Below are 14,130 nucleotides of genomic sequence, written 5' to 3'. Positions count from 1 at the left end.
TGGCAAGTCTTGAATGCCCTTCTAGGCATCTGCTAGATCCCACTGAAGGCTAATGGTAAAGGGAAAGAAGGAAGCAAAATATTATTATATAATAAAAAGACATATGTCTTAGTCCACTTGAAACTGCCATAGCAAACTCTCATGGACTGGGTGGCTTAAACAACAGACATTTATTTCTCACAGTTCTGGAGACTGGGAAGTCCAAGATGAAGGTGCTGGCAGGTTCAGTGTCTGGTGAGGGCCCACTTCATAGACAGATGTTTTCTCACTATGTCTTCACATGGCACAAGGGGCAAGAGAGCTCTCTGGGGTCTCTTTTATCAGAGCACTAAGCTTATTCTGTTACTTCACCATCCCACTAGTGCCCTGTCTACCTGCATGGCCAGGAAGAGCTCAACACCACCACCCTCAGCCAATGAGAAGGGGGGAAAAATGAGTGATGGGCATACAGCTCCCATGTAAGTGCCCAACCATAATTGCATACATCACTTGTGCTCATCCTATTGGACAGAACTTAGTCATGTGGTCACACCTAGTTGCAAGGAAGGCTGGGAATTGTAGTCTTTACCTGGGGGGCTAAAACTTGAGGGGTTCTAGTAATGAAAGGAAGAAGTGGGGGAAGATCTGTTGGGAGTCAAGAAACAGTATTTCCACAGGTACTCAGCCAAGCTGCCTGGTGACGACATTAAGAGATCACCACGCACCTCACCCTGCCTCTACCTCTGGTCTCACTTTCCCCTGTAAGTTTTCTTCTTCCCTTCCCGTACCTGCTCTTATCTCCTTCTCAGGTTCTGCTAGCCCTTTGGATATCAGGCCCTCAGAAATAGCTCAGGTAAGTTCTATCAGAGCCCCCAAGGCTCTATAAAGTAGGAACCATGGAAAACCTAAGGACCTCTTGAGGCAGGTTATACCCATCATGTTCTGTGGCCTTCATCATTTGGTTGCATGGTGAGCCATCAGAACTCTAGTTTTAATTTTTCTGATATTTGGGTTTTGGCCTTGGAAAATGAAGCTGCTTGGGGGAAAGGAAGAGAGACTAGAAAATGGGGCTGGCCCACCTACAATAGAAGGTATAGAACATGGGTTCTCAATGTTAGGGTCACCCAGGGAACTTCAAGGGACCACCAAGGCTGAGAACCACTGGTGTAGATTGTAGAGAGCACATACGCCATGTTTTGCAAACCCAACTTCACAAGCTCATAGATGGGGTGACAAAGGTCACTATGACCCATCAGTGACTATGTTTCAACTTTGACTGCTCATAACTATGTCACCCCACCCTAGGAGCCTTCTGGAAATGTTTGTGCATCCAGAAAGACCATTTAGGGTGTGAGCTAGAAACTAGAATCCTCTGAAACAATCCAGCCACCTGGGAGTAAAAAGCACACCAGTGAATCTGATTCCTATTTCAGGTGCCACATCTGTCACAGCTTCCCCTCTGCTCCCTTTTCTGAACAGCTTCTCTTGTCCCCAGGGCCAGATCTTTTTTAAAAAATTTCCATTTTTACCCACTCCTGGGCATATACCCAGAGAAAACCATAATTCAAAAAGACACACGCACCCTAATGTTCATTGCAGCACTATTTACAATGGCCAGGTCATGGAAGCAACCTAAATGCCCACTGACAGACAAATGGATAAAGAAGATGTGGTACATATATACAATGGAATATTACTCAGCCATAGAAAGGAACGAAACTGGGTCATTTGTAGAGATGTGGAAGGACCTAGAGACTGTCATACAGAGTGAAGTAAGTCAGAAAGAGAAAAACAAATATTGTATATTAATGCATTTATGTGGAATCTAGAAAAATGGTACAGATGAACTGGTTTGCAAGGCAGAAATAGAGACACAGATGTAGAGAACAAACATATGGACACCAAGGGGAGAAAGCGGGGGTGGTAGTGGTGGTGTGATGAATTGGGAGATTGGGATTGACATATATACACTAATATGTATAAAATAGATAACTAAAATAACCTGCTGTATAAAAATTCAAAAAGTTTTTCTATTTTTATCTCCTATAACTTTTCTATTGGAGTATAATTGATTTACAATGTTGTGTTACTTTATGTTGTACAGAGAAGTGAGTCACTTATACATATATCCACTCTTTTTTAGATTCTTTTCCCATATAGGCCATTACAGAGTATTGAGCCGAGTTCCCTGTGCTATACAGTAGGTCCTTATTAGTTATCTATTTTATACATAGTAATGTGTATATGTCAGTCCCAATCTCCCAATTTATCCCTCTCCTGGTAACCATAAGTTTGTTTTCCATGTCTGTGAGTCTGTTTCTGTTTTGTAACTAAGTTCATTTGTATCATTTTTTAGATCCCACATTTAAGTGATATCATATGATATTTGTCTTTCTCTGACTTCACTGAGTATAACAATCTCTAGGTCCATCCATATTACTGCAAATGGCATTATTTCGTCCTTTTTTATGGCCAATATTCCATTATATGTACAGGCCACGTCTTTATCCATTCCTCTGCTGATGGACATTTAGGTTGCTTCTATGTCTTGGCTATTGTAAATAGTGCTGCAATGAACACTGGGGTGCATGTATCTTTTCAAATTATGGTTTTCTCCAGATATATGCCCAGGAGTGGGATTGCTGGATCATATGGTAGCTCTATTTTTAGTTTTTTAAGGAACCTCCATACTGTTCTCCATAGTGGCTGTACCAACTTACATTCCCACCAACAGTGTAGGAGGGCTCCTTTCTCTCCACACCCTCTCCAGCATTTACTGTTTGTAGATTTTTTGATGATGGTCATTCTGACCGGAGTGAGGTCATACCTCACTGCAGTTGAGATATGCAGTTCTCTAATAATTGGTGATGTTGAGCATCTTTTCGTGTGCTTTTTGGCCATCTGAATGGCTTCTTTGGAGAAATGTCTATTTAGATCTTCTGCCCACCTTTTGACTGGGTTGTATTTTTTTTTTTTTTTGATATTGAGCTGCATGAGCTGTTTGTATATTCTGGACATTAATCCCTTGTCGGTCGCATCCTTCGCAAATATTTTCTCCCATTCTGAGGGTTGTGTTTTCATTTTGTTTATGGTTTCTTTTCTGTGCAAAAGCTTTTAAGTTTAATAAGGTCCCATTTGTTCATTTTTGTTTTATTTCGATTACTCAAGGAGGTGGATCAAAAAAGACATTGATGCGATTTATGTCAGAGAGTGTTCTGCTTATGTTTTCCTCTACGAGTTTTATAGCATCTGGCCTTACATTGAGGTCTTTAATCCATTTTGAGTTTAGTTTTGTGTATGGTGTTAGAAAATGATCTAATTTCATTCTTTCACATATAGCTGTCCAGTTTTCCCAGCACCACTTAATGAAGAGACTGTCTTTTCTTTATTATATTTTCTGGCTTCCTTTGTCATAGATTAGCTGACCATATGTGCGTGGGTTTACCTCTGGACTTTCCTGTTCCATTGATCTATATAACTGTTTTTGTGCCCAGGGCCATATCTAATGCCCTGATATTGCTGCCAACAGGAAGGGACAAAGGGATAAGGGGACAGGTGGTGAATTGGGGGCTGGTTTACTGAGGGATGAGGGAAAACCCTGGAGTGGTTCCCACCCCTTGTGTGCCCTCTTGTTGCCTCAGGTGTCCCTCTTCTTGTAAAATAAACAGGTCGAGGGGCAGAAAGTTGCCATTTGAAAGTCCACTAGAATCTGGACTGAGCTGGTTGCTGTAATCTGGCAGCTGAACCCCCACCAGGAAGATGACAGGCTGATGGTCAGCGCACAGGGGGTTCAGAGAACAGTGCAAGGCTCCCCATCAGGTGTCCTTCTCTACGCACAGTATCCTCTTAGATGGGTTCCTGGAAACCACTTTTTCTTGGTCACTTGCTCATTCTCCTTCCTTTACACCCTTCTGTTCACCTGACCTGATCCCGGATCCCATGTGCCTCTGTTCCTGTGTCCAAGCCTGGGCCACCTATGCCTGGTTCTGTCTTAGAAGGGCTACGACTGTCCATCCATCACGAGATCCTTCAGGCACAAGCGCCCTCAAGACCCAGACCTCTCACCTACCAAGGTGGTTTCCTTCACATAGCATCAGGCTGGGCGTCATTGTGCTGAACGACCCCCGTGGACAGGCTGGGATTTGGGGAGGGACACACAGAGGAGAGAGTAGGTAGAAGAGGCAGGGAGGCCAGTCCTGCCCCACACCTCAGCCTGTGTGACAGAGAAGCAGCTCTGGGTTGATGGTGTGGGGTGACGTGAACCACAGGGGGCTGGAACTGTCTGCAGGAGCACAGCTGAGCTGCCCTGGGCCCCAGAGTGAAGCAGAAGGTGAGTGACTCAAGGGGCATGATTGTCCTCTGGGAATTCTTAGAAAAATGGCTGTTGATTCACAGATTTTTTCACAGTTTTCCAATTCTGGGAATTTCCCAAGAGGGGGGCATATATAATTTTATTTCCATTGAAAAATGTCTCTAGGTGACTTAGAGCTATTCCAATTATAAATCTCCTCCTAAATAGAATAAAACTAAATTACAAAAAATTGTAGAGTGGGAGACACAGATCTTGAAGGGAATCACTTCCTGAAGTGAACAGACGTGTGTGAGGAGAGTGATCATCTCTGGGGAGTGATGGGCACGTCGAGAGGAGGGGAACGTCCTCAGACAGTCCCTCCCCTGCACACCTGTGCTCCCAATCCATAGCTTTTCCCTCCTTTACACTTTGGATATTTCCATTTGTTCCTTCCATGCCAACTCCATGTCTCATTTGACTGGTGCGACCACTAAAAATTGTCTCAGTTTTTGGCTTCAGTGGCTTTTTTCTTATGTATCCTTTCATCATTCTGAAGGCAGTGTATCTGCCCCGTTAGCGTCACGTCACTCCCCAAAGCCCCGGGCTCAGCTCACCTCTTGCTCCTCTTCTCCCAGTTATAATCCCTGCTAAAAAGAGCTTTTGGCTCCCTTTTGCATAATAAGGACCCTCAAATCTACTATATGAGTAGCCTTCAGTGCTACTCAAAGTGTGCTTTCTGAGAAGAGAAAAATAGTGGAAACATCCAGAAAGTTTTTAGCAAGTTGACTTTGCTATAACATCCAAGTGGGTGATTTTGAACTTTACATGCTATTCCCAGTTGCCAGCTCCCTTCCAGTGGTTAAAATGGGGCCTGGAGTTGCTAAAGTGGTGTGCTGAGGATGCAGGTTCCTAATGCATTATAGTGGCAACACGGAGGAAGTAGGATGGCCTGTGACCTATGTCTTGGTTTGCCTGGGAGAGTCCCAGCTTGTAACTGCTGTCTAGCATAATTATGTCAGAGTGTCCCTATTCAGTCTCAGAAGTGTCCACGTTTGGACAGTAAATTAAATGGCCACTCTCCCTGATCCCCATCCACATTGCATGGCCTCTGTGTTCACCCTCATCTCGTCACCCCAAATTGCATAAGAAGCCACGGTGATTTCAGAGGAGGCCAGAGAAATGCTCCATCCAGTTCAAGTACGTTTCTTCTTCAGGGATCTCATCCTCGGATTCATTTTCTTTATACGCGCTTGGTGCCTTGTGACTTATATTCCAGTCGTTACTGAGAAAGCCCCCTGGTGGGATCAGAGAGCCTTGCTCCACAAGCAACTTTCTGCAATGAGACGTCACAGAAGTCAAGAGCCAGAGGATGCAAGGAGATGGAGAAAGGGTGATGCTTCTTTTCACTCTGAGTTGACTGATGTTCTCTGTAAATGACGATCTGTAGTTACTGCCTATGTGGTCCCTCGGGAAGAAACTAAAAGTCCAACTTGTCTACAAATACATGCCCTTAACCTGTTACTATGTCTAAAATTCCTACTTCACAGCTACTCTTTCAGTTGAATCCCAAATTCCCAATCCTTCCCTCCCACACTCCCCTCCCCCTTGGCAACCACAAGTCTGTTCTCTATGTCTGTGAGTCTGTTTCTGTTTTGTAGATAAGTTCACCTGTGTCATATTTTAGATGCCACATATACGTGATATCATGTTATTTGTCTTTCTCTTTCTGACTTACGTCACTTAGTATGATAATCTCTAGTTGCATCTGTGTTGCTGCAAATGGCATTATTTCATTCCTTTTTATGGCTAATATTCCACTGTGTGTGTGTGTGTGTGTGTGTGTGTGTGTGTGTGTGTGTTTATACACACATATACCACATCTTTATCCATTCATCTGTTGATGGACGTTTAGGTTGCTTCCATGTCTTGGCTATTGTAAATAGTGCTGCTATGGACACTGGGGTGCATGTATCTTTTTTGAATTATAGTTTTGTCTGAATATATGCCCAGGAGTGGGATTGCTGGATCATATGGCAACGCTAGTTATTTGAGGAACTTCCACACTGTTTTCCACAGTGGCTGCACCAACTTACATTCCCACCAGCAGCATAGCAGAGTTCCCTTTTCTCCACACCCTCTCCAGCATTCATTGTTTGTAGACTTTTAAATGATGGCCATTATGACCGGTGTGAGGTGGTACCTCATTGTAGTTTTGATCTGCATTTCTCTAATAATTAGTGATAGTGAGCACCTTTTCGTGTGCCTGTTGCCCATCTTTATGTCTTCTTTGGAGAGATGTCTATTTAGGTCTTCTGTCCATTTATTGATTGGGTTGTTTGGGTTTTTTTTGTTATTGAGTTACCTGGTAGTTGGTTTTGAGCCAAAGTACAAAAGAACTGAAGGATGAGAAGTGATAATTGGCTGTTGTTTAAATATGTATTTATTTATTTTGGCCACGCTGGGTCTTTGTTGAGGCATGCGGGATCTTTAGTTGCGTCATGCACACTTTTTAGTTGTGGCATGTGGACTCTTAGTTGCAGCATGCATGTGGGATCTAGTTCCCTGACCAGGGATTCCACCCGGGTCCCCTGCATTGGGAGCGTGGAGGCTTAGCCACTGGACCGCCAGGGAAGTCCTGGCTGTTGTTTAAAACTGTGGACATTCAAATGCTTTTTCTCCTTTGTATTTTCATAGAATGCTAAGAAAGGTTGTAGTGGATTTTGCACGGCTAGGATTATCAAAGATGGAAACTAAATTGTCTTAATCAGGATAGCCTCCCCATTGCCCTTCAACTCACCCTTTTTTCTCCCTTTCCTTAAAACACCAACAGTGTTCTTGCCTTTTAGGGAGGTCCTTCTTCTGAAGAGCAACTTCTTCACTCCTGGACACGTGGCTCAGTGCAGCCCTGAGCAGTTCCCAGGGTTGGAGTTCCTGTGTGTGGACCTTCCTAAGAACCTTGTAATGAGGAGTTAGGGACCCTGCGTGGTATGGGCTCACACACTGACTTCTGCAATGGACTGTAGTGGAGCGATGCTGGCTTTCTCACGTGGAAATGTGCTGTTTTACAATCTCAGGTAGAGGATGGAGCGATTATAAAACTAAGCTCTACTTACAAGTTGAACTCAAGCATCAGCGCCCTTCCTTTCAAGGCTCCCCACCTTCCAGTGCATCTGGCAAAGGTGTAGGTGTTAGCTTCGGTGTCTCCTGAGGGGACTCTTGGTATTACTCCTGGAGTCTGAGAGCTCTTCCATCCCTCAGGGATCCCACTTTCCTGCTGGCGTGGATGCACCTTTTTGATAGGGTGCCATTCCCTGCCCCTGGGTACCAGTGGAAGGAGGGATGTGGAATCAGTCAGAATTCCCCTCACTGCCCCATCACATTAGGGTCCACACCAGCACCACACAAGAATGAAGTCTTCACAAAACCATTTCATTACACTTGACCTAACAATATGAAAGAGGATGACTAAATAAGACTTCCCTCATAGTTGACGGAAAAAATACCTCAAAACTTAACCCTCCATGGACAATAAATTACCTGCTTTAAGAATGAGGAATTTTTTTAATGTACTGAAATGGAGCAATCTCCAATATATATATATATATATATATATATATATTTTTTTTTTTTTGCAGTACGCTGGCCTCTCACTGTTGTGGCCTCTCCCATTGCGGAGCATAGGCTCCGGACGCGCAGGCTCAGCGGCCATGGCTCACGGGCCTAGCTGCTCCGCGGCATGTGGGATCTTCCCGGACTGGGGCACGAACCCGCATCCCCTGCATCGGCAGGTGGACTCTCAACCACTGCGCCACCAGGGAAGCCCTCCAATATATATTTTTAAATAAGTAAAGTACAGAATAGTGTTCTGTGTGTGTGTGTCTGTGTGTGTGTGTGCGCGCGCATGTGTGCGCACGTGCATGTGTGTGTATGTGATAAGATACACAAGAAACTGATAATTTTGGCTGGTTCTGGAGAGGAAACCAGATGGCTGGGGTATTTGGGTAGGACTTTTCCTTATACATCCTTTGCCACCTTTTGAATTTGGGATCATGTGAATGTATTAATAATTCAAAAATTAAAGCTAAAGTTATCAGTTTTTGTTTAACATAGCTTGAGCTGGATTTTCTGTCATTTGCAACCAAAGAAACGTGACTGGGCTACCTTTATGGCTATATATTTAGTTTGCTCTGTCCACAAGGCAGGTATCTGTTTCTCACATATGAAACACTCAATGTTACTTATTTCTTTTTAGTTCCGTAGTGAGTTCTGTATGGATTTCTTCATGTTACCACCTGCTGCCTTGTGCCTTTTACTGAAGGGTTTGGGTAATTAAATGGAATTTCATCCTAGGGGTGGGCGCAGTACCTTATAATTATGTGCTAAATATGACTTTCCTCAAAGTCCAAGAGGAAAATAGTTAAGAAGTGAAGCCTTACCAGGGAATCCCCTCAACGGAATATTCCTTTTCGTGCCCAGTTCCCAAAGGGAAATGTTTCAGCTCTACAATCTTCCAACATGTGGGAATCTCCACCCACCTAGAGTGTGTACTGCAATGCCTTAGTACATGTGAGGGCTCCTGAAATAGAAGCTCTTACTAGTATTCCTACTCTGCAATTCACTTGAGGGCCAAGAGAATCCCTGGGAATCAGATATCTAAAAGTTCACAAGCCAGGGCCCATCACTTACTAGCTATCTGAGTGGGAGGAAGTTAGCCTTTCTGACCTTTATTTTTCTCATCTGTAAAATAAGTTTCCATTTTATATTTGTAAAATACTTGCTCCAGGATGGTTATGGGGATCCAATGAGACAACGGAGAAAAAGCATTTAACCCAGAGTCTGGTGCAGAGTAAATAAAAAACAGCTCCAGACCTCACAGTGGCGAGGCGTCTCCATGTGCGTCACGAGCCGTTAGGCACACTTCTGTATTCAGAGGGTAGCTGTGTGCCGCTCAGAGCGCAACTCTTCAGTGGTGCTGAACATCTTCTTTTTAATAACATGGGATTTATAACCATGCTCCCCACAGCCTAGCCTTCATTTTCTGTGCCTCACAGTAACCTTTTTAAGGAAAGAACTACTTGGCAGTATCAAACAAGGCCAGCTGCCCTAAATTAAAAATTTTAAACATTTAGTCTGGTTCTACACTGAAGAGAGCTCTCTGATATCTGGAGAAGTTTTTCTTTTCCTTTTGGAAAGTGAAGCATTTTGTTCTCTGAGTGATTGGATATAGGCCTAGATTGTCAAATGATTACCACAGTAAATTTAGACTATTCATTTTTCTTCTTGTGAAAAGAACTTTTAAGATTTACTCTCTTAATTTTGAAATATGTAGTATCCCACTGTTAACTATTGTCACCGTGCTGTATATTACATCCCCAGGACTTACTTATCTTATAATAGATGTTTGTACCTTTGGACCACCTTCATCCAGTTTGCCCACTTTCATCCAGTTTGCCCACTCCCTCCCCCTGCCTCCGGAAACCACCAATCTGTTCTTTGTATCTATAAGTTCAGTTTCTTTTTAGATTCTATCTATGAGTGAGATGATACAGTACTTGTCTTTCTTTGTCTGACTTATTTCACTCAGCGTAAAATCCTCAAGGTCCCTGCTTGTTGTCCCTAATGGCAGGATTTCCTTCTTTTCTATTGTTGAATAATATTCATATGTATCTGTGTAGATATATGTATGTATTTGTATACACATCGTATCTTCTTTTTCCAGTCATCTGTTGATAGACACTTAGAGTGTTTCCATGTCTTGTCTATTGTAAATAATGCTGCAGTGAACAGGGGGGTACAGAGAGCTTTTCGAGAGAGTGATTTTTTTTCTTTCATAATTGAGATTTTATTGGTTGTTTTGAGGATGAGTGCACAGACATTTCAATTTGTCCACAATTCTCAACATACGTACCAAAAATCTAAAAAATCATGTAGTTGTGATTCTTTTCTACACAGTCATTGCAGTGACTTTCCAGCTTAAAATTTGGAGGCAAATTTCCCTTAACAGGACATCAAGTACCAACATCTTCAGATATTGGCATGTTGTTACATCGTAAGTCCTACTAATTCACAATTTAATATCACATACCCTACATAGTCAAATTGTCAATCATTCACAGCACATTAACAAAGTTACTAGGAAAACTGGACTACCGCCACCAAGGATGTTACAGAGTGCACAGAATTCTGACCAGGAGAGCCAAGATCAAGGAGTGGGTGGCTCGCTTTAGGAAACAATTCTACCAGAAACAACATGGGAAGAGAAGCAATTTAAAGTGTTCAGGACATTAAATGCACAACTGACTCTAAACTGCCATTTAGTGTGCTTTGTATTATAGGATAGAAAGGCTCCCCCCCATCTATGGAATGTGAAGCTCACACCCAAGACAATCAAAGCCTCCCATATTCAATATCCCACTATTTTCTGGTTGTACCAAAAAATAAGCAACGAGCAAATGATTTCACCTCTTAAAAATAAAATGAAGCAAAAAAATAAAAAAATAAAAAGCAGCATTTACAGTTAAAAAATGGGATGAGGTAGGATCCCTCCTTTTAAAAAATGTTTCTGGAACTACTGAAAAACTTGCATTTACAAAATAGTTGATAAAAATGTTCCTCTGGAAGGTACAAGAAGGGAGACAGGGGCCCTGATAGGACCGGGTGCGTGGTATTAATCAGACTTGGCTTCTTTCTCTCCTGCTTCATTAGAGGCTGGGGGCTCCTCGTTCTTAGTTTCTCTGTTTACCGCAGGTAAGTCGTCTTCAGTCTCTTGGTTAGCCACTTCGACCTGTTTTCCCTTTGCTCCCCTTTTCACTTTTTTTGCTCCCCTTTGCACTTTTTTGTCTGAAGATGTATCCTTTCCTGCCGCCTGTTTTGGGCTTCGTTCCCACTTCTGCAGGAGCGGGTGTAGCTGACAACCTCGCCCATCTCCCCTCGGGCTCCTCGTTTGCCGCCCCCGTGGCGGAGCTGACCTTTGGCGAAGCTGGGATGCCTGGCCGCTGCCGTTCCTCCTGCTGCCCGAGCTGCTGGGGACCCGCTCGAGATAGTGATTTTGTTTCTTTTGGATAAATTCCCATAAGTGGGGCTGCTGTATCACATGGTAGTTCTCTTTTTAATATTTGGAAGAAACTCCATACTGTTTTCCATAGTGGCTGCACCAGTTTACATGCCCATCAACAGTGCACAAGTGTTTCCTTTCTCCACATCCTCTCCGGTATTTATTTCTTGTCTTCTTGATAATAGCTATTCTAACAGGTATGAGGTGACATCTCATTGTGGGTTTGATTTGCATTTCCTGATTATTAGTGATGTTGAACACTTTTTCATGTATCTGTTGTCCATTTGTATGTCTTCTTTGGAAGAATGTCTATTCAGTTCCATTTTTTTTTTCTTTTTTTATATTGCGAGTTCTTGTTAGTCATCAAATTTATACACATCAGTGTATACACGTCAATCCCAATCGCCCAATTCAGGACACCACCATCCCCACCCCACCGTGGTTTTCCCCCCTTGGTGTCCATACGTTTGTTCTCTACATCTGTGTCTCAACTTCTGCCCTGCAAACCGGTTCATCTGTACCATTTTTATAGGTTCCACATACACGCGTTAATATACGATATTTGGTTTTCTCTTTCTGACTGACTTCACTCTGTATGGCAGTCTCTAGATCCACCCACGTCTCAACAAACGACTCAATTTCGTTCCTTTTTATGGCTGAGTAATATTCCATTGTATATATGTACCACAACTTCTTTATCCATTCATCTGTCAATGGGCATTTAGGTTGCTTCCATGACCTGGCTATTTTAAATAGTGCTGCAATGAACAATGGGGTGCATGTGTCTTTTTGAGTTATGGTTTTCTCTGGGTATATGCCCAGTAGTGGGATTGCTGCATCATACAGTAATTCTATTTTTAGTTTTTTAAGGAACCTCCATACTGGTCTCCATAATGCTGTATCAATTTACATTCCCACCAACAGTGCAAGAGGGTTACCTTTGCTCCACACCATCTCCAGCATTTGTTGTTTGTAGATTTTCTGATGATTCCCATTCTAACTGGTGTGAGGTGATACCTCATTGTAGTTTTGATTTGCATTTCTCTAATAGTGATGTTGAGCAGCTTTTCGTGTGCTTCTTGGCCATCTGTATGTCTTCTTTGGAGAAATGTCTATTTAGGTCTTCTGCCTACTTTTGGATTGGGTTGTTTGTTTCTTCAGTATTGAGCTGCATGAGCTGTTTATATATTTTGCAGATTAATCCTTTGTCCATTGATTCGTTTGCAAATATTTTCTCCCATTCTGAGGGTTGTATATTTGTCTTGTTTATTGTTTCCTTTGCTGTGCAAAAGCTTTGAAGTTTCATTAGGTCCCATTTGTTTATTTTTGTTTTTATTTCCATTACTCTAGGAGGTGGATCAAAAAAGATCTTGCTGTGATTTTTATCAAAGAGTGTTCTTCCTATGTTTTCCTCTAAGAGTTTTATAGTGTCCAGTCTTACATTTAGGTCTCGAATCCATTTTGATTTTATTTTTGTGTATGGTGTTAGGGAGTGTTCTGATTTCATTCTTTTACATGTATCTGTCCAGTTTTCCCAGCACCACTTATTGAAGAGACAGTCTTTTCTCCATTGTATATTTTTGCCTCCTTTGTCATAGATTAGTTTACCATAGGTGTGTGGGTTTATCTCTGGGCTTTCTATCTTGTTCCATTGTTCTATATTTCTGTTTTTGTGCCAGTACCATATTGTCTTGATTACTGTAGCTTTGTAGTATAGTCTGAAGTCAGGGAGTCTGATTCCTCCATCTCTGTTTTTTTTCCCTCAAGACTTCTTTGGCTATTCAGGGTCTTTTGTGTCTCCATACAAATTTTAAGATGATTTGTTCTAGTTCCGTAAAAAATGGCTTTGGTCATTTGATGGGGATTGCATTGAATCTGTAGATTGCTTTGGGTAGTAGAGTCATTTTCACAATATTGATTCTTTCAATCCAAGAACATGGTATATCTCTCCATCTGTTTGTATCATCTTTAATTTCTTTCATCAGTGTCTTATAGTTTTCTGCATACAGGTCTTTTGTCTCCCTAGGTAGGTTTATTCCTAGGTATTTTATTCTTTTTGTTGCAATGGTAAATGGGAGTGTTTCCACAATTTCACTTTCAGATTTTTCATCATTAGTGTATAGGAATGCCAGAGATTTCTGTGCATTAATTTTGTATCCTGCTACTTTACCAAATTCATTGATTAGCTCTAGTAGTTTTCTGGTGGCATTTTTAGGATTCTCTATGTTTAGTATCATGTCATCTGCAAACAGTGACAGTTTTACTACTTCTTTTCCAATTTTTATTCCTTTTATTTCTTTTTCTTCTCTGATTTCCATGGCTGGGACTTCCAAAACTATGTTGAATAATAGGGGTGAGAGTGGACATCCCTGTCTCGTTCCTGATCTTAGAGGAAATTCTTTCAGTTTTTCACCATTGAGAATGATGTTTGCTATGGGTTTGTCATATATGGCCATTATTATGTTGAGGTAGGTTCCCTCTATGCCCACTTTCTGGAGAGTTTTTATCATAAATGGGTGTTGAATTTTGTCAAAAGCTTTTTCTGCATCTATTGAGATGATCATATGGTTTTTATTCTTCAATTTGTTAATATGGTGTATCACATTGATTGATTTGTATCACATTGAAGAATCCTTGCATCCCTGGGATAAATCCCACTTGATCATGGTGTATGATCCTTTTAATGTGTTGTTGGATTCTGTTTGATAGTATTTTGTTGAGGATTTTTGTATCTATATGCCTCAGTGATATTGGTCTGTAATTTTCTTTTTTTGTAGTATCTTTGTCTGGTTTTGGTATCAGGGTG

The 14,130-nt window shown here is 41.9% G+C and overlaps 1 pseudogene; it reads right to left on the bottom strand.

Moving 5' to 3' along the window:
• Positions 1 to 10,087: 10,087 nt before the first annotated feature.
• LOC137206081 (non-histone chromosomal protein HMG-14 pseudogene) lies at positions 10,088 to 13,045 on the bottom strand (annotated as a pseudogene).
• Between the last annotated feature and the right edge of the window lie 1,085 nt (positions 13,046 to 14,130).

This window comes from Pseudorca crassidens, chromosome 1 (genome assembly GCF_039906515.1).
Source record: "Pseudorca crassidens isolate mPseCra1 chromosome 1, mPseCra1.hap1, whole genome shotgun sequence".
Classification (NCBI taxonomy): Eukaryota; Metazoa; Chordata; class Mammalia; order Artiodactyla; family Delphinidae; genus Pseudorca; species Pseudorca crassidens.
This window is presented reverse-complemented; position numbering and strand designations above follow the sequence as displayed.